This window comes from Pinus tabuliformis, chromosome 7 (genome assembly GCF_031772625.1).
Source record: "Pinus tabuliformis cultivar Carrire ecotype Pingquan chromosome 7, CPIR1, whole genome shotgun sequence".
Classification (NCBI taxonomy): Eukaryota; Viridiplantae; Streptophyta; class Pinopsida; order Pinales; family Pinaceae; genus Pinus; species Pinus tabuliformis.
The window spans coordinates 642,625,604-642,648,154 of NC_142293.1; the positions used below are offsets into that span (position 1 = coordinate 642,625,604).

The 22,551-nt window shown below is 37.8% G+C and overlaps 1 pseudogene; it reads left to right on the forward strand.

The window, feature by feature from the left end:
- Nucleotides 1–969: 969 nt before the first annotated feature.
- Nucleotides 970–22,551, forward strand: part of LOC149249089 (mannosylglycoprotein endo-beta-mannosidase-like) — a 36,789-nt pseudogene continuing 15,207 nt past the window's right edge.

Here is a 22,551-nt window from a genome sequence, read left to right on the forward strand (position 1 = left end):
GTCATTGAGGAAGATTCTGGAAGCTTCCAGGGTCTTTCCACTTCGTTGAATGAACTTGCCATTTGTCATTTCCCGCTCAGCGCACCCTGGTAGTGCTTCTACCTGCGTTGCAGTGCACCTAGCCAGTGTAATCTCTGCATTTCAGCGCAGACAGCTAGTGGAGCCTCTGAATTGATCCTGAATTCACTGTTTCTGAGTGGTTTTTGGTGGAGAACTTCTGGGAGAAGCTGTCTTTGGTTGACCTTGTTCCTTTAGGGGTAGGAACAACTCATTTAGGAACTTTGGATCCCTTGGATTATGGAAATTTCATGCTCAATGCTGTAAGGCACAAAAATGTCTATAACACCGATAATGATTTTCCGATAGCCACATGGCAGATTGCATTGGGGAATCGCCATACTAAAGCACCGATAGTATTGTTCCGACCCTTTGTAATAAAAGTCTGCCGATAGTGTTTATTGCGTTTCTATAAAGCGCCGATAGTTAATTCTTTTGAATTAACAATATATTCATTTTAAAGCGCCGATAGTGTATTTTTCGTTCCTTTGGAACGAAAGCCCTCCGCCCGTGTATATTGCATTTTCAATGCATTTTCGTTGTTTTAAAAGAAACAAGGCCTATGGTATGATTTATGCCCGATAACAAGGGTTGGGGTGATTTAAAAAGGAAGAATGGTTATATGAAGGAGCAAGGGAATTATTATTACAGTTAGTCTAATAGTAGATGAATGATACACCAGTGGAAGCAGAAGGAGAAATTCAACCTGAATTAGAAGAAATTATCTCAGGATTCAGCCGTTTATCCATATCGTCTGCACCCAGGCCACCATTCGTGGTATCAGAACCCCCTTTTGAAACTGAATTGAATCTCAGAAGCAGGAGAAGGAAAGTTAATATGGCTTTCAGAGGTGGAAGAGGATGAGGATGTGGATGTGGTGGAAGAGAATGGCCTATTGCAAACGTTGAAGTAATGGAAGCTATGCAACAAATGCAAGCTAGATTAGATGCATTAACAATAGGCAGAAACATAGATGATGGATATGTTAGTGAACTTGAGGTTGAAGATGCAGAGGAGGAAGCTATAGAAGTTACTCCCGAGATGAGGTTCTTTCAGTTAGTAGTGAGATCCACAGCTAGGCCAAAGACCGAGGTTTCAAAATATGAAGGAGGACTGAATCTAGAAGAATTAATAGAATGGATTAATGGCATGGAGAAATTCTTCGATTATGAAGAAACAAAAGATGAGAAGAAAGTAAAATTTGTTGTCACCAAGTTAAAAGGCCATGCAGCGCTTTGGTGGGATGGTGTGCAGGCAGAAAGGAAGAGACTTGGCAAGAAACCAATCAAGAATTGGAGCAGGATGGTAGCAAAGCTAAGAGGTAAGTTTATGCCAAGTAATTATCAACAAACCTTGTTCAGACAAATGCAGAATCTTAGACAGAGGTCTTTGACAGTAAAAGAATACACAGAGGAATTCTACAAGGTAAGCATAAGAGCTGGAGAAGCCCAGGATATAGATGAGAAGGTGGCTAGATATGTGAATGGCCTTAGGATGGACATTCAAGATGAAATAAGTCTACTGTCTCCTAAAACAGTAGAGGAAGCTTATTAGATAGCACTGAAAGCTGAAGAAAAACTCATGAGGAAGCAGTCTACCAGAGGGAGAGGTACTTTCCAAGGAAGGGGAAGTCAAGGTGGTAGAGGGAGATCTACAACACCTAAAGATGGAGCTAGCAGCAGCTCAACCTAGCATGCACCCACAGGAGGTGATACAAGAGGCAGAGGCAGTTTTTCTAAAGGAAGAGGAGGCAGATGAAGAGGTAGAGAAATAAGATGTTGCAGATGTAACAAATTGGGACACAGAGCTTTTGAGTGCCCAGCGAATGCAGAAACAAATCAGAGGAATGCCATTGTTGCTCCAGTGGAGGGAGAAGCACCAACAACAGCAGTGATAGAAGAAGAAAATATACTAGAGAGGGGAGAATCTTTGGTAGTTAATAAAGTTTTTCTCAAGCCAGCAAAGGAGATAGTTGAACCATCACAAAGAAAGACTTTATTCAGGATAGTGTGTAAAGTCCAAGGGAAATGTTGCCAGATGATCATTGATAGTGGCAACACTGATAATTTTGTCTCTATAGAAGTGGTGGAGAAATTGAAGCTGAAGACAATGAAACATCCAACACCTTACAAGGTGTCATGGTTGCGAAAGTGACATCAACTGTTAGTGAATGAACAGTGTGAAGTGGAATTTCAGGTGGGAAAGTATAAAGATAAAATTGTATGTGATGTGATGCCAATGGATGTGTGTCACATATTGCTTGGAAGACCTTGGCAATATGACAGAGGAGCCATGCATGATGGAAAAAGAAACACCTACAAGTTTGGAAAGGATGGTGTAAATCATACGTTGCTGCCTCTGCAAGAAGAAGATGTACCAAGAAAGAAGACTGATCCAAAAACTCTATTATTAGGAGGAAAGGAATACTTGAAGCAGATTGAAGAGAATGAGGTAAATTTTGCTGTAATTTGCAAGCCCAAGGTAATAATGACTTCTACTAAAATTTCTGATTTACCCATTGAAATTCAAGAAATGTTGGAGAAATATTGTGATATTATTGTTGATGATTTTCCAAATGAGTTGCCACCCATTAGAAGAATTAGCCATCATATAGATTTGATTCCTGGAGCAAGTCTACCTAACAAAGCAACTTACAGAATGACTCCTACAGAAAATGAAGAGGTTAGGAAGCAGGTGCAAGAATTGCTTGACAAAGGGCTGATTAGAGAAAGCTTAAGTCCTTGTGCAGTACCAACAGTGTTGAGTCCAAAGAAAGATGGAGGCCGGAGAATGTGTACAGATTCAAGAACCATCAATAAAATCACAATCAGGTATAGATTTCCATTACGTAGAATTGAATATTTAATGGATTTCTTGAGTGGAGCAAAGTATTTTTCAAAACTAGATGTTAAAAGTGGGTATCATCAGATAAGGATAAGAGAAGGGGATGAGTGGAAAACCGCTTTTAAGACAAATGAAGGATTATATGAGTGGAGAGTAATGCCTTTTGGGTTGTCAAATGCACCAAGTACATTTATGAGACTCATGAATGAAGTTTTTAAAGATTTCATTGGTAAATCTGTAATAGTATATCTGGACGATATATTAGTTTACAACAAGTCTAAGGAGGAGCATATGAGGCATTTGAATTATGTATTACAAAGGTTGTAGCAGGAGAAATTATTGTTGAATTTGAAGAAGTGTTCATTCATGAAAGAGGAGCTAGTGTACTTGGGTTTTGTTATTTCTGCTGAAGGGCTGAAGATGGATCCAGATAAGATCAAGGCAATCATGGAATGGCCTTCACCCAAGAGTGTTTTTGAGGTAAGAAGTTTTCATGGTCTTGCTAGCTTTTATAGAAAATTCATTAAGAATTTTAGTAATATTAATGCACCTATTATTGAGATCATAAATAAGGACAAACAACCATTTAGATGGACTGCTGAAGCAGAGAAGAATTTTTAGCTTTTAAAGAAGAAAATCACTAAAAATCCTATTTTGGTTTTACCTGATTTTAGTAAGCCTTTCCAAGTGAAGTGTGATGCCAACAGAGAAGAAATTGGAGGTGTTTTAAGCCAAGAAGATATACCAATAGCCTATTTTAGTGAAAAGTTGAATGATTCAAAAATGAAGTTTTCTTCTTATGATAAGGAGTTCTATGCAGTTGTGCAGTCATTGTAGAAATGGAGGCATTATCTAATGTCAAAGGAATTCATCCTTTATTCAGATAACCATGCACTACAGTTTATAATGCAGCAATCAAAGCTCGGCGAGAAACATGCTAAATGGGTAGAGTATCTTCAAGGTTTCCATTTTGTTTTGAAGCATATAAATGGGCAATCAAACAAAGTTGCAGATGCCTTAAGTAGGAATGTATTATTTCAAGAGAGTCAAATCCAAGTGTTGGGTTTTGATTTTCTTAAAGAATTATATGAAACAGATCCAGATTTTAAAGAGGCATTTGAAGCTTGTAAAAATCCTCTTTTGATGGATAGGAGTAGATGGTTGGATTAATTCTTACAAGATGGACTGTTGTTTAAGAAAAATCAGCTGTGCATACCAAACTGTTCAATGAGGGAGAATTTAATCAAAGAAAAACATAGTGGAGGACTTGTAGGACATTTGGCATAGAGAAGACTTATGAGCAACTAAACAGATTTTATTTCTGGCCGAAAATGAAATCTGAAGTGGAGAAGCATGTGAGAACTTACAAAGTCTGTCAACATGCAAAGGGAAGGAGCCAAAAGACATGTTTGTATATCCCATTACCAATTCCAAATAGGCCTTGGGATATGGTAAGTATGGATTTTGTTTTGGGCTTACCAAAGACTTAAAGAGGTAATGATTCAATTTTTGTTGTAGTGGATAGATTTTAAAAAATGGCACACTTTATTCCATGTTATAAGATTAGTGATGCTTCTCACATTGCTAATTTGTTTTTTAAGGAGGTTGTAAGATTACATGGGTTGCCTAAGAGTATTGTCTCAGACAGGGATTACAAATTTGTTGGACATTTCTGGAGGACATTATGGAAGAAGCTGGGAACTAAATTAAGTTTCAGTTCTTCCTATCATCCACAAATTGATGGACAGTCTGAAGTTGTGAACAGGAGTTTCGGAAATCTTTTAAGGAGCCTTATTGCAGAATATCCAAAGCAATGGGATCAAGTATTGGCACAAGCTGAATATGCATATAATGACTCACCTAACAGGAGTACAGGACATAGTCCATTCCATATTGTTTATGGAATGCATCCAAGAGGAGTAGCTGAGTTAAGAAACTTGGGAAAAGAAGAGATGAGAAGTGCAGAGGGTGAAGATTTTGCTTCAGAAATGCAAGCAATACATGAACAAGTGAAACAACAGTTGTAGGATAGCAACATCAAGTACAAAACTAGAGCAGACATGAGAAGAAGAGAGGTGAAATTTGAAGTTGGAGATCTGGTTTTAGCACATCTCAAAAAGGAGAGGTTTCCAAAGAGGGAGTATAACAAACTGAAGTTAAAAAAAATTGGACCATGCAGAGTATTGAGGAAATTTTCTGCAAATTCCTATGAGATTGAGTTAGCCCCTAATGTTGGAATATCACCAATTTTTAATGTTGCAGACTTGTACAAGTGTGAAGGTGAAAATGCAGATGATACAACACAAGATCAAGAGATGCAAGAGATTGACTGGGTAAAACAGTTACCCACAACAAAGAATTGTAGCCAAAAAGAATTCTGGAAAAGAAGGTGTTTAAGAAAACAAGGGGACAAGAATACTTATAGTATTTGGTAAAGTGGAAGGATCATCCAACCGCTGAAGCTACTTGGGTTAAAAAAGACATGCTATAGAAACTGGGCAGTTCTGTAGATGAACTCATGGGCAGGAGCCCATGAAGAATTTTGTCCTCAGGAGTCTGATGCAGGAGCATGTGACTTAGAGGGAAAATCTTCAAACTTATTCCAAAAATCCAAAAAAACCTACAGGTAAAGGAGTGGGGTCCTTTAGACCACAATTTTCATGCTTTTATAGCTTAGAATAATGATAAAATTAAGAATAAGATCAAGTTGTAATAAATCGCTTTATGATAAGTTGTAGTAGCTTTATTGCTTTAAATCACTTTATGTAAAAAGTCATGCTTTTGTAAAGGATAATGGCCGAGAAAGATTTATCTATTAATTATAAATAAAATAACAGGATGCTCAGAGTGAGAGTCGTGCCCGAAAGCATTATCATCTGAAGAAAAACCTCTTTTTGCATCTGATTATATGGTTCTCTGTTGAATGTTAATTAGATGCGTGTATCAGTTTTAATGGCCTTTTTTTGAGTCTAAATATTAATGAATTAACCTTATTCCCAATTAATATCTTGGTTGAAGCCTCAGATTGTGTGTTCCCTTCATATCGCCGAGCACAGGCTTCTTTAATTTCCTTATAGAATTCCACGGCCAAAATCTTGTTTTACACAGGAAATCATAAAAATACTTAGTCGGAACAGAGTTCCGGACCTGAAATTCTATTGAATTTGGTTCACACCCGTATCGGGTTCGAACTGTTATCGCATCAAAGAATCACAAGTGGAGTGGGAAGGTCCTCTGGAGCCGTCGAAGTTTGAAACCCCGACAGTCCGGAACCAAGATACTATATAGCTGGGTTGATAAGTTTTCGAGTCCGCAAGGTTATCACATCACAAGGTTGAAGGGGGAGGAGCCCATTGTGTGGAATTTCGGAATCATCGATAGCGATTGCCGATAGCCACATGGCAGATCGCATCGGGGAATCGCCATATTAAAGCACCAATAGTATTGTTCCGACCCTTTGTAATAAAAGTCCACCGATATTGTTAATTGCGTTTCTAATGCACAGTTTGAAATATAAAGCGCCAATAGTTAATTCTTTTGAATTAACAATATAGTGATTTTAAAGCGCCGATAGTGTATTTTTCGTTCCTTTGGAACGAAAGCCCTCCGCCCGTGTATCTTGCGATTTCAACACATTTTCGTTGTTTTAAAAGAAACAAGGCTTGTGGTATAATTTATGCCCGATAACAAGGGTTGGGGCGATTTAAAAAGGAAGAATGGTTATATGAAGGAGCAAGGGAATTATTATTATAGTTATTCTAATAGTAGATGTCTGATACACCAGCGGAAGTAGAAGGGGAATTCAGCCAGAATTAGAAGAAATTATCTCAGGATTCAGCCGTTTGTCCATATCGCCTGCACCCAGGCCATCACCTCCTTCAATAGCCATTGATTTCCATTTTGCTGTTTTATGAAAACTGTACCCATTCCAATGATTTTACAGGGTTTATCATCATCCAATCGAACTTGTCCAAAATCTCCTTGAACATAATCATAAAAATGTTTCCTATCAGGTGTGGCATGGAATGAGGCTACTGAATCTACCACCCAGGCATCAATAATATTTTCTAATGAAAGAATCAAAGCATCTTGCAACACATCACCTATTACATTCACTTCATGATTAGTTTCTTGCTGCATGTCTCCTTCTTTTCCCTTTCGAGATTTGCAGTCTTTCTTGAGGTGTCCTTTCTTCCTGCATTTCCATCACACTATCCCCGATCTAGACTTGGATCTACCTTTTCTTGACTTATTGCGATATTCAGGGCTCTTTCCTCTTTCCATTTTTATTCCCCTAGTCTCTACAGTCAAAGCATTACCTGATGTCTCACCGGAGCTTTTCCGTCGCATTTCCTCACTAAGGATTACACCGATAACATCATCAAACTTTAAAGTACTAGATCCAGAGATAGAGTTACTAATGGCCATAACTAAACCATTCCAACTTTCTCGCAATGAGCACATAAATAATAGAGTCCTAACTTCATCATCAAAAGTTACCCCTACAGAACTTAACTGACTGGTAACTGTATTAAACTCTTTTAAATGATCAGCAACAGATCCACCTTCTGACATCTTCTTATTAAATAAACGCTTCATAAGAAATACCTTATTTGAGGCTGAGGGTTTTTCATATAGTTTGGCCAATGTCGACATTAAACCCTCTATTGTCGTTTCCTTTGAAATATTGAACGCTACTGACACCGCTAGGCACAACCGTATTGTTCCAAGTGATTTTCTGTCTAGAATATCCCATTTTGTGTCTGTCATACTCGTTGGCTTCTTTGTCTTTCCGTTCAATGGTTGGTACATATCTCTCTGGTACAAACAATCTTCCATCTGCATCTTCCACAACTGGTAGTTTTGGCCGTTAAATTTTTCGACCCTAAACCTACCATCTTTCGCCATTACTCCCACTCGAACCAAGAACCCTTCTCTCTTGCGAGTTTATCAACCAAATAGACCTTCGGCTCTGATACTAGTTGTTAGAAAATTATATATTACAAAGCAATGGAACACATAAAATATTGCAGAAATATAAACACAGAAAACACATAAAACAAGAGAGACACAGATATACATGGTTCACCTAGTTTGGGCTACGTTCATGGAGAAACAGCCAGTCCTTCTTTTTATATTATCCAACAAACTGAAGAGATACAACCTACAACAGATCCGTTGTAATTCCCTCTTTGCTCTCAATCCCCTCTCTCTTCCTCACTCAGAATACAGATATACATAGACACAATACAATTCCCTCATATATAGCGAGGGGTTGCCTTCTAGGGAAAAAAAACCCTAAATTAAACATAACTTCTACTGTCAGATATCCGCCTAATGAATGGCCTAGTTTGACTACGAAATTACAACATTTGACAAGGAAATTTTACATCTATTCTTTGCTTTGGGGGCGCTGCCCCCGATCCCCCCGCCAGGGGGGGGCTCCCAAAGGTCGCAGCCGCCCCCCTTGGACCCCCCTGCAGCGAATATTTTATGGGTGGCATTGCCGCCCCATTACGAACTAGGGTCCTGTTGTGGCCACCAACAACCCCCCTCTTTGTTTAGTATTAGCAATAACACTAAGCAAATGGGGACCCTTAATAAAAAAATTCAAAAAACATTTTATAAAACTTTTTGTATTCTACTCCTTGAAATTATGTCGCATCGCGTGGAGAATATAAAACACCCCCTTATGAGCATAATAAAAACTGTGAAGAAGCAACGCAAAATTCATCGCATCGCACACATTAAGAAGCGCTCTTAAATGAAAATCTTAAGAAATCTCCGACGGCCGATGTGCGACGTCGCATATCGCAATATCGTATAAGCAGCACACAATGATTTAATGACTCATGCGATCCGCGATGCTGCGATCTTGCGATAAACGCGATCTGCGATAATCTGATCTGAAAAAATTTGCGATGACACATCTAGGTAATGCGATAACGCGATGCTGCTATCGCCCATCGCAAATTTCCTCGGCTCAACATTCTAGAAAAGCTGTCTATAAACCAAAATTAGGCACGCGCCTTAAAGGAAATTAATGAACATATGCCAAAGTGTCAGTGAAGGACAGTTTTGTGTTTTTCGAAGAGTCAGTTCACGATGGGTGTCATGATTTTATACATTCATAGAGGTTAGAGATTTCGTATCAGTATTTATTATCATTACTCTTTTCCTTTGCGTGAACTGCAGGAATGAAAAACAGGAAACAATATGAAGCAATGAGCAGGAAACATCTAAGGAAAAGGGGAAAGCGTCAATGCTCGGAGAATAGAGAAGAGATGCCTTCATGAACGGATGCCACATGCAACAGAACCACAGATTCCAGAGTATCAGTCAACAGATGCTGAGGTCGATAGGTGATTCAACATTCAGGGTCAGAAAGCTCACAAAAGCAGCATGTTTACAAAAAATCCTGAAACTTCTACCCGGTAAAGGAAAAAGGCGCTAAAGAAAGAAAACGCACCAGAAAAGCTCGGATCAAAGAACAGAGGCAGTTTTCGATGCGCGATTAGCGCCTAGCGCTAATCGCGCATCGCTAAGAAAATTGTTCAGAAAGCAAAGTCCCTAACTTGCTTAGTCATTCGCAAGTCCGGAAACTGAAATAGCAAAAGCAGAAGCAGTTTGAGGGAAATTTGGGTTGTTGCCAAGTATATACGCAGTAAATTCGCCCAACCAGAAGATAATTCTCAAAAATATCTTCTAGTGTACTAAAAAGTGGTGCCAGCACTTGCCATTTCTGTTTGCATAACTCAAACAAAAGCAGAAGGCAACCAGCCGACTCTTCCCAGGCGAATGTTGAATGCTCGCAACATTTAAGGAGCAAATGCAGAAATAGTTAGGAATTAGATTCAGTTTTTAGAAATAGTTTTGCTTTAGAAGAAGGGCGGTCATTTAAACTGTATCCTAAATTTATGTAATTAAGTTAATTAGTTAGCAGTATTTAAACCCTTCTCATGCATTTGGAGAAGGGTCCAGAAATTTGTCAAAAACTTGTCCTCAGAACATGCACTTTTGCACCCTCGGAGGGGGTTTTGATGAATGGATGGATCAAGGTTTATTAGTGTTTGCATTTGATATCTGCTACTGATGTTGCACTTCTGTACTCTTAGTAGATGTTAGAGCAAGGAGAGATAAATCATTGTTGCTTGAAGCTTATGAGTAGGATCAGTCATAAATGGTACTTTTATCTCTTGACCATTTCTGCTTATATTCTTAAAGTGATATACAGTTTTAGTTGTTTATATGTTATTGCATGAATGTGTGAGTTACCATTTGGCACTTTTGTACGGTGGAGACATTTATTTATGTCTGATATATGAATAACTTATTATGCGATATGCTGTTCACAACTGTTTTGCCTAACTTTTTATGCAAAGTAGTTCATCTTAATTGATTTCTATTCTTATGATAGCTGAATGATCTTTATTACCAGTTATTGTTTGAAATCTCTTTAGATCGCATAATAGAAGAAATACACCCGGGTTACCATAGATTAGATGTGCTATTTTTCATTATATTACAATAGCGTAAAGTTAGTTTAAAAGTTTGAATTAGATTAGCTTTAAGTATTCTTAGATCAGCAACATCCAATTCTGCACACACACACCCTTAGATTGGGAAACTGGTCCCATTATCCCCAGTCGGACCCGCTATACCAAACGGATAAGGAGCTGCCAACCAAGGTCCGGATCGGGTGGGTATCCCCCTTGTTGTCGACCCGATTTTCGGGGCTTCAACATATCTGGCGCTAGAAGGAGGGCCCAAACTATGAATGGCACCTAAATCAAAATCTAAATACCATTCTGAGAGTAAATCACCCTCATCAACTCCCCCGACTTCCCCAGTATGTTTAAATCCAGAGTCAGAAGTCGCTCGAGTATTAACCGCTGCTACACACCATAATATTTCAGACCAATCTACCATTGAACCCCCTGAAGTTCAAACTTTGATTCACAAACTCCAGGGATTTTCCATTTCTACTCAGAGGTCTGATAAATCTCAAAGCAGCGTGACTTCGCAGTACAATCCTGCTCATCCCCTGACCAGATTAAAGAGTGAAAAATTTGGCATCCAGCCAACTGAATTGCCTCTCCCCACCAGGAAAAGAGCGAGGAAAACACCACAAGAGTCTGACAGTGAGACTCTTTCATCTACATCCTCCATTTCAACTCCCTCACCGCGAAGTCAACCACCCACATCTTCATTCCAAACCATCATCCATCCGCTTACTGGAACTCCCACAACCCCTCTTCAATCATCTACGATCATAGTATCTTCATCTTCCCAGCCACAGGGATCATCTTCTGCACTTTCATTCACTAGCAACTCAACGATGGCCCAGTCTCCATGGAATAATCCTGGGGCAGTCTTAATGCCTCCACCCTTGAGTCAAATACCGGCCCATCCTGAGAAATGGCTACCCAAATTCAATCTAGAAGCAGGCATGCTAGCTGAAGAACACATAAACAATTTCATGCTTTCTGTCAATCTCAACGGAGTTACTAACGAAGATGCCGTTGTTCGGCTTTTTCCCTATACAATGCAAGGAACAGCTGGGTCATGGTACTTTTCATTACCCTCCGGGTCTATCACAAGTTGGGACATTTTCCAAAGTCAATTCCTTACCAAGTTTGGTGATGATAGATCAACGACAACGTTAATCAATGACCTATCCAATCTTAAAGCCGAGGCTAGAGAACCCATCAAAGATTTCAATTTACGGTTCAATAAGATCCTCAACAAAATTCCCACTGCTTCCCAACCCAGCGAAGAAGTACGATGTGAATGGTATATTACGGCCTTACCATCAAACTTAGCAATCTTCGTGGATAGGGAAAATAAAACAACCTTAGTTGAAAACTTGACAGAGGCGATAGCAGTAGAGAAACACGTAATAGCCCTGGAAAAGAGATTTGCGATAGAGGAACGCAAGTCTAAAAAAGTCACCTTCAAGGAAGACTCCAAGAAGAAACAAACGAAAGACCCTTTCGATTTGGAAGGATTGCAAAAAGTATTAAAGACCATGTCCAATGAGATGATTGACATAAAAAAACAAGTAGCAGAAACTTCTTCGAAAAAGCCCTACAGAGCTTTTAAAAGAGGTCCTTCGATGGATGTGAAACCACCCAACGCTATTTCAAATGTCGAATCCGAAGAAGAGGAAGAAGAAGAGAATACCACTGAAGGGCAGACTGATGACGAAGAAGTTGTGGAATTACAAGGAATGTGGGATTTCATCCTCCCACAAGAAGAAGATCAAGAAGCATTTCCGGTTAGCACACGAAGCAAAAATCAACTTGATCCCCCCCAAACTACCCCTAAGCAGAAGAGCACAAGCTCTACAACAAAAGATAAAGTCGCAACAAAAAAAACGACCACTAAAGCGACTCAACCTAGCCCGGTCCAATCAGATCAAACAACTCCATCAAAAACACTAATAGTGTCGGATGAAATGGAATACAATATTATTGACGACATGAAAAAGACTAGGGCTAATATTACCCTTTACGAATTGAGCAAATTGAAACATCAACAGAAGATAATGATGAAAGAATTACATGCTGTGCCTATTACATCTTTCCCTACAGCTGTAGCTTCCCACAACATGGGAAAACCTCCAACCAACACGATTAATAAGATTGATCCTGATGACATCGCCTTGATTGGAGGAAGATCAAGGTCTCACACTCCCCCGTTCCTTCTCACTTATGAAATTTTCAATAAAAATGTGCACAATTGTTTGGTAGGTTCTGGTGCTTCAATGAATATTTTACCCAGATCAATATGTGCCAAGTTAAATGTTCAACCACAAAAATCCACAGTGCGCATAGTTCAGCTTGATAGATCTCAAGTCGAAGTGATTGGTGAACTTAATCAAGTAACCATAAGATTGTCATCCAACCCAAAGGTATGTCAGGTTATTGACATTCTAGTGGCTGATATCCCAGAATTCTATGGCTTGATTCTTAGCAGGGATTGGTCCGAGAAACTCCATGGATACTTTTCAACCGACTGGTCACACATGTGGTTACCCTACAATGGTAAACCGAATCAAATAAAGGTTGAACGAGAGTTACACCAGAAGTACATAGTAACGGAATTGGAGGGAGAAAATGAAGCAGTAGCATATAACAGCAGTATCATAGGCAATTACTCGGTAGATTCTTTTCTCGGCAATTTCAATGCTCATACATCACCTTACTTAGAAAATTCAGTTTTGTCCCAAGTCGAAATTTTTTCCCAAACTGATAATTCAAAGTGTGTTAATTTTGTAGATAAACCTGTAAATACATCTTTGTTTTGGAAATTATATTTTGATGGCTCTAAATCTAACGAAGGAGCCAGAGCAGGATGCGTTCTGATTAGTCCAGAAGGAAATAAGACCATGCTTACGTGCAGACTCGAATTCGATTGCACAAACAATACAGCAGAATATGAGGCCTTGGTGCAAGGCCTATACAAAGCAATCGGGTTGAACGTCAAGTATCTTCAAGTCTTCGGAGACTCTGAGATTGTTGTCAAACAGGTACGTAACACTATTCATTGCCTATCAAGTCATTTAAAACACTATCAATCTTTGGTGCAAGATCTGACTGAGCATTTCATAGCATTCAATATTTCTTCAATCCCGAGACTCCAAAACGCAAGCGCAGACCTTTTGGCTAACGTAGCCTCTAGGCTTATTCCCTCCGAAGAGTTTAGTCCAGATAGATTCTCAATAGAATTAATCTTTAGACCATCCATCCCTGACAACATTACCAATTGGAGAGTATTCAATGACGATCCCGATATTGTAAATTTTCTTACTTCCGAAGGATCCTACTCCAATCAGATAATTGACGAAGACCATCACGATCGACAAATACAACAAAATGGCACTGATAATGCTATACCTAAATCGGTGGTTAAGTTAGAAGACTTATATGATTTGAAAAATCGGTTCAAAAGGTCTGCCAATTCAAAGCTCTACAGTTCAACTCTGAACTACGAATTGGTAAACCTAGGAACCGATGATAAACCACAAAACATTAATCTAGGCATTAGCTTAGCCCCTGAAGAAAAACTAGCGTATATTCGTCTTTTGAGAAATATAAAAATGTATTTGCCTGGAATTACGATGAGTTGAAGACGTACGACACTTCTATCATTCAGCATACTATCCCTATGATTGACAACGAAAAGCCTGTCCAACAAAAACTGAGAAAGATCCACCCCAATTTAGAAAATCAGATAAAAACCGAGCTAAATAAGTTGTTAAAAGCCAGAATAATTTTCCCCGTCTGACATTCCAAATGGGTCTCCAATATGGTACCCGTTAGAAAGAAAAACAGAGATATTAGAATCTGCATCGATTTTCGGAATCTCAACAAAGCCTGTCTAAAAGACAATTTTCCTCTACCACCTATGGAGTAGATATTACAGGCAGTAGCAGGCTCAGAACTGATTTCTTTCTTGGATGGATTTTCAGGATATAATCAAGTGCTGGTACATCCTGATGATCAGTTGAAAACCACATTCAGAACTAAATGGGGCACATACGCATATCGGAAGATGCCATTTGGTTTGATCAATGCCGGTGCTACATTTCAGAGAGCCATGGACATTGCATTCAAGGGATTAGTCAATAAATCCGTAGTAATTTATTTGGATGATATAACAATGTACTCCAAGAAGCGAAGCGACCATCTCAGAGACTTAAAACAGATCTTTCAACGATGTTTAAGGTATGGGATTTCACTTAACCCAAAGAAATCTTTTTTCGCACTAAGTGAAGGGAAACTTCTAAGATTCATAGTGTCAAAATCTGGTATTCACATCGAGCCTAACAGAATTAAAGAAATTTCTGAAATATCCCTACCTCATAATAAAAAAGCCATGCAATCTTTCCTTGGTCAAATCAATTTTGTAAAGAGATTTGTCCCAGATTTTTCACGAATTGTGTCTCCTTTGCAAACCATGATTAAACAGAATTCAAATTTTAAATGGGGTCAAGATGAACATGAAGCATTCAACCTGATCAAACAAGCTATCATTAATGCTCCATCTTTAGCAACCCCGAATTTTTCAGAATCTTTTATCTTATACACATTTGCCTCAGAGAAATCATACGCTGCGATTCTAATTCAAGCAAATCAAGAAAAAACGGAAGCTCCAATCGCATTTTTTAGCTCGAATTTACAAGGTGCTAAACTCAATTATTCAGACGTGGAGAAACAGGCATATGCTGTTTTCAAAGCAGTCAAATATTTCAGACCTTTCTTACTTAAAACCCATACTAAGGTCATAGTACCATTTCCAGCGGTAAGAAATCTTCTAGTACAGAAGGATGTGGGTGAGAAAAGAGCAAATTGGATCACTGCTTTACAGGAATACGACCTTGAGATCAAGCCAGCAAGCATTGTAAGAGGTCAAGGCTTCTGCAAAATGTTGGCCGGAGCATCCTAGATTTCTGAAAATTCATCTGAACAGGTACAACTGTATGAGGTAAGCCTAAACGATGCAGAATCATTATATGCTGACATCATTTATTATCTTAGGAACGGATATGCTCCATCACACCTAGATCACACTAAGAAAAGAGCTCTGAGATTGAAAGCTAAACAATATCAGCTCAAAAATGATGTTCTTTTTAGAAAGAATTATGATTCTGTTCTTCTTAGATGTCTTGAGGAAACTGAAGCTGAAAAAGTTTTGCAGGAACTCCACGACGGACCAGCAGGCGGGCACTATGCTGGAGATGCTACTGCACATAAGATCTTACGTGCAGGATATTACTGGCCTACGCTGTTCAAAGACTCACACAGTTACGTAAGGAAATGTCAAGTCTGCCAAACAACTGCTGGAAGACAAAAGAAGTCGTCCCTGCCACTATAGCCGGTAAACATCGAGCAACCATTCAGTCAGTGGGGCTTGTACATCATAGGTGAGATCGTTCCTCACTCTTCTAAGCAGCATAGATACATCCTCACGGCAACAAATTATTTTACTAAATGGGTAGAAGCAGTTCCTCTCAAGACAGCCAATTCTGAAAATATTATTGAATTCATAGATCAATTTATAATCACTAGGTTTGGATTGCCAACGGCTTTAATGTTTGATAATGCATCAGACTTTTCTGGAAATGCAATGACTGAGTTTGCACTTAAAAGAGGGTTCAAACTGAAATATTCGGCCAACTACTATCCGCAAGGTAATGGGTTAGCTGAGTTAACAAATAAAAACCTAATCAGGATTATTAAAAGAACAGTTGACCAGAACCAAAAGAATTGGCACAAAGCTTTGGTAAATGCTTTATGGGCAGATAGAATAACGAAGAAAGCTTCAATCGGCACTTCTCCCTTTAATTTAGTTTATGGGAAAGAAGTGATTCTTCCAACTCACTTAGTCATCCCCTCTTTGTCTTTAGTACAATACATCGATGAAGTATCTACTTCCTCCATACAACTAAGACAAATGGAAATAATTAAATTAGAAGAACAACGAGAACAAGCTAAGAAAACCCATGCTCATCACCAAGCACTAATAAAATCCTCTTTCGATTCAAGCATAATGACCAGAAAAAGTTTTCAGATGGGAGATTTAGTTTTGAAATGGGATAAGGCTCATGAAGAAAAGGGCAAACATACGAAATTTCAAAAGATGTGGCTTGGTCCTTTTCAGATTGTTGAAGTCATAGGTCCATCAACGTTTGTGTTGCCGGATTTAGCAGGTAGAAGGGATTCTTTGCCTGTTAATGGACAAATCCTTAAAAGATATTTTCCATAGAAGATTATTCTTCTATTTTGTAGAATAGTTTTTCTTTTCTTTTTCATAATAAAACCAGTTGGGAGTGGTTACTACAGGTATTCGCGGAAAAGACACCAATTCTCTTTCAGATTTTGAGCTTTCGCTTGTATAAGTAGCAAATTTTTTTTTTTGAAAATCTGATTTTTATTATTGACAGATAAAGTTAAAAACTTTAGCCTAGATATGGTGCTAGTTTCAACTTCAAAAAATTTGATGAAAGCAACCTTTAGCGAAGGAATTGTTTTATATCAGAACAATGAAAGGTATCAATAGCAAAATAAGGCTTCTCTGTAAGACTGCTGTTTTCAAACTCTATTATTGTCGTCCAGAGCTTTCTTAAGGAAAAACAATGACTTCCTCCCCGCTAAAGAAAGTCGCAGCATTCAGAGGAACAATCCGAGAAACGCTATATCTCAAAGAATAAGAGGTCTCATCACGAGCCGGCTTATCATGATCACAGATATTATAACTTGCTGACTTTGCCAATACTGTCCACCAAAACAGGGCAACGACTCAAGATTGTTGCAATCAAAAGACAAGGGGTCTCATCACGAGCCAGCTTGTTCAGCAAAAGTGTAAATCAAGTGAATGACTGTGTCATAATTTTGGCTACCAAACCAAGACATTGTTCTTTGAGAATAAAAAAGGGAAAAAGTGTCAAAATGGGTTTTTCTTTGAAAAGTTGTAGATAACCTTAAGCAGGATAAAGGACCATTGCTGGGTAATAGGTAACCCTGTCGAGGCTATGGACACCTGCTGGCAGCAGAGGCTCTACCTACGACAAATGAGCATATTTTAAAGCCAGCACACAGAGAAGACTTTATTTTATCTTTAAAAAGACCAAGTAGTGGCTGATATAAGTACAAGAACAAGCCTGAGGAAGCAAACAATTAGAATAGAAAAAGGTTGAAACAAAATATCATTGATAGGATAAGGCATAATGTACTCTATCTGTCCATAACAAAGCTTAGATTTATGAAAATTTTTCTGTTTTGAAAGTTTAGAAAAATTCAATAGAAAAGTAGAGATAACTGGTTCTTCCAAGTGAATCGCCATTGTTGTGGCCACCAACAACCCCCCTCTTTGTTTAGTATTAGCAATAACACTAAGCAAATGGGGACCCTTAATAAAAAAATTCAAAAAACATTTTATAAAACTTTTTGTATTCTACTCCTTGAAATTATGTCGCATCGCGTGGAGAAGATAAAACACCCCCTTATGAGCATAATAAAAACTGCGAAGAAGCGACGCGAAATTCATCGCATCGCACACATTAAGAAGCGCTCTTAAATGAAAATCTTAAGAAATCTCTGACGGCCGATGTGCGACGTCGCATATCGCAATATCGTATAAGCAGCACACAATGATTTAATGACTCATGCGATCCGCGATGCTGCGATCTTGCGATATCTGCGATCTGTGATAAACACGATCTGCGATAAACGCGATCTGCGATAATCCGATCTGAAAAAATTTGCGATGACACATCTAGGTAATGCGATAATGCGATGCTGCTATCGCCCATCGCAAATTTCCTCGGCTCAACATTCTAGAAAAGCTGTCTATAAACCAAAATTAGGTGCGCGCCTTAAAGGAAATTAATGAACATATGCCAAAGTGTCAGTGAAGGACAGTTTTGTGTTTTTCGAAGAGTCAGTTCACGATGGGTGTCATGATTTTATACATTCATAGAGGTTAGAGCTTTCGTATCAGTATTTATTATCATTACTCTTTTCCTTTGCGTGAACTGCAGGAATGAAAAACAGGAAACAATATGAAGCAATGAGCAGGAAACATCTAAGGAAAAGGGGAAAGCGTCAATGCTCGGAGAATAGAGAAGAGATGCCTTCATGAACGGATGCCGCATGCAACAGAACCACAGATTCCAGAGTATCACTCAACAGATGCTGAGGTCGATAGGTGATTCAAGATTCAGGGTCAGAAAGCTCACAAAAGCAGCATGTTTACAAAAAATCCTGAAACTTCTACCCGGTAAAGGAAAAAGGCGCTAAAGAAAGAAAACGCACCAGAAAAGCTCGGATCAAAGAACAGAGGCAGTTTTCAATGCGTGATTAGCGCCTAGCGCTAATCGCGCATCGCTAAGAAAATTGTTCAAAAAGCAAAGCCCCTAACTTGCTTAGTCATTCGCAAGTCCGGAAACTGAAATAGCAAAAGCAGAAACAATTTGAGGGAAATTTGGGTTGTTGCCAAGTATATACGCAGTAAATTCACCCAACGAGAAGATAATTCTCAAAAATATCTTCTAGTGTACTAAAAAGTGGTGCCAGCGCTTGCCATTTCTATTTGCATAACTCAAACAAAAGCAGAAGGCAACCAGCCGACTCTTCCCAGGCGAATGTGAATGCTCGCAACATTTAAGGAGCAAATGCAGAAATAGTTAGGAATTAGATTCAGTTTTTAGAAATAGTTTTTCTTTAGAAGAAGGGCGGTCATTTAAACTGTATCCTAAATTTATGTAATTAAGTTAATTAGTTAGCAGTATTTAAACCCTTCTCATGCATTTGGAGAAGGGTCCAGAAATTTGTCAAAAACTTGTCCTCAGAACATGCAATTTTGCACCCTCGGAGGGGGTTTTGATGAATGGATGGATCAAGGTTTATTAATGTTTGCATTTGATATCTGCTACTGATGTTGCACTTCTGTACTCTTAGTAGATGTTAGAGCAAGGAGAGATAAATCATTGTTGCTTGAAGCTTATGAGTAGGATCAGTCATAAATGGTACTTTTATCTCTTGACCATTTCTGCTTATATTCTTAAAGTGATATACAGTTTTAGTTGTTTATATGTTATTGCATGAATGTGTGAGTTACCATTTGGCACTTTTGTACGGTGGAGCCATTTATTTATGTCTGATATATGAATAACTTATTATGCGATATGTTGTTCACAACTATTTTGCCTAACTTTTTATGCAAAGTAGTTCATCTTAATTGATTTCTATTCTTATGATAGCTGAATGATCTTTATTACCAGTTATTGTTTGAAATCTCTTTAGATCGCATAATAGAATAAATACACCCCGGGTTAGCATAGATTAGATGTGCTGTTTTTCATTAGATTACAATAACGTAAAGTTAGTTTAAAAGTTTGAATTAGATTAGCTTTAAGTATTCTTAGATCAGCAACATCCAATTCTGCACACACACACCCTTAGATTGGGAAACTGGTCCCATTATCCCCAGTCGGACCCGCTATACCAAACGGATAAGGAGCTGCCAACCAAGGTCCGGACCAGGTGGGTATCCCCCTTATTGTCGACCCGATTTTCGGGGCTTCAACAGGTCCAATGCAGCGATATCTTTGAATACATAAGATAATCAGGCTTCACACCCAACATAGTCATGAACAAGTCGGTTCGTGATGAGACCTCTCGTCTTACATCGAATTGTGACAAGCAATTATCCTCGTTTGGTGACTAGATACGAAAATTCCGTAACTACCAAGACCCATCAGCATGGTAGGTTGGCTCATTACTGAGACCCCCTATCTTTCAAGTATTTTACAAATATTTTAATTTTCACTCTGATACTTTTATCATAAATGGGGAGACAAGTTTCCTCCTTAAGAGATTGGGATGACTTAGAAGAATTTTAGAAATAATAAAATTGTTTGTTGTTTTTTGTTGCTTTATGAAGAGTTGTTTATAATATAAGTTGTTGAAAAAACATAATTATCTCTTATGTTATAAAGTGAGATTATCAAAGTGGTAAAGGAAAACAAAATAATAAGAATTTCATTAGCAAATAACAAAGTTTTATCACTTTGTATATCTCCAAAATTGATTATAAGTGTCATGTTTGACACCAATTATTTAATTGATATAAGCTTAAACTTAAAGAACAAGAGCCTATCATTGTGTTTAGTAAGAATATGAAATTCCATTTTCATAGGTAGAGCCACTATTGCCAGCAGGTGTTCATAGGCTCAACAGGGTTAGCTCTCAACCCAAAAGAAATGTCAGTATCCCATTTATGTTTACATATTTCAGATGAGACATAATTCGTTAATAACTCTGAAAGCCATTGTACTAGCTTGGTAACATGTTATTGGCAATGCCATTCACAAGCATTAATAGTTATGAACAAGTCGGCTCGTGATGAGACCTATCAGCTTACAACGAATTGTGATAAGCCATTATCCTGGTTTGGTGACCAGATATGATAATGTCATAATAATCAATACCCATGATCATGGTTGGTTGGTTCATTACTGAGATCCCCTATCTTTCAAGTATTTTACATAGCTTTTAAATTGCACGTTGATACTTTTTGTCATAAATGGGGAGACAAATATTTTCCTTAAGAGATTGGGATGGGTTAGAAGTATAAAAGTAATAAAAAAATTTGTTGTTTTTTTTAAATTTAGGAAGAGCTGTTTGTAATAGAATTTGTTGCAAAAACAAATTTATCTCTTATGTTATAAAGTGAGATTATCAAAATGATAAAGAAAATATAATAAGAATTTCAAATTTGAATCTAAAATATAACAATTTGATAATTAACTTGATATTCTTCCTTTTACCAATGAATTGTATTAACTAAAAGTAAAAATTTCCCATGGATCATACCAAAGGTGGGTGGAAAAGTGCCTCCAAATAAAAGTTTGGGAATATCATTAGGATTAATCCCAAACAAAGATGAAATTTGCACACAAGTGGATTGCAAAGAAATGAAAAGTCTTACTAGAATGCTATTTGAAAAGAAAAATATAACAATTATATTATATCAAATTTGGTAAGTAATTAAAGTGTTTGCTTCAATATTGGGGTTATTTAGTAGGTATCTTGTTTAGAAAGTTCCTAGAAATTTTTGGTGTATGGAGTTGTTGGGAATTCGTGTTGTGACTAGCCAACCTTGTAGCCCATTTGACCATTCAACCCCTGCTCTCTAGTGAAATATTAGAAACCCTTTTTTTTTAATATATATATATATATTCGAAAGGGTGAGAAAAACCAAAAAACACAAACAGAAAGCAATCACAAAGAAAAACCACAAAAGACAGGCTGAGAACCTTATAATATTGACTTTCTAGAACTTTATAGGAACGATAAAATAGTAGTGAAATAACAGTGAAATGATTGAGATCGAATCAGATACAACAAAGGAGCATCTAGCAATAGTATAATGAACATGCAATGAACATGTAACAATACTATAATGAACTTGGAAAGAGTATTTAATTGAAATGAATATAAAACTAGTTAGACAGAGACAAGAATAGTAGGCAATTTTTTGAAGGCATGATGAGTAGATGGCATTACATTTAATAATGAACTTCCATTTTAAAGGGCTAACAATAATAGTAGGCCTTACCAAATTGAAAGAAGTTATGACTTGATATTCAAATTAATAGAAGGAAGGATTATGCAATTATAATATTAAGAAGCTTATAAAATTGTTTTTTTGAATACTAGATATATTTGTTTAACATGTACTAAAATAGAGGAATAGGTGCAAACAAAATTGCACAAATGTTGGTGATGGAACAGTTACAAAGAAAAGTGAAAAAATTTGCTAGCACTGCTATTCATATATACAGTGAGAGCAAAGGCAACAACAACACCAATTTGTATCTACAACATTACGAAGACGATAATTATGGGATTGCCAATGCATCAGAAAGTTTTTTACATTATGTCTTTGATGAATATGTACAATGCGTTGTAGGAAGGCCATCAACTTATTGAGAAGGTTAATACTCGACTATAGACAATGAAGAAGGAAGACTAGGCGCGGAAGGTGTTTGACCCTTATGTCAAGAAGATCAAGTTGCTCGACACGTATCTCTTTATAGTATCCATATAGTAGGGACATGTACTCGCTATCCATCTTGATAGT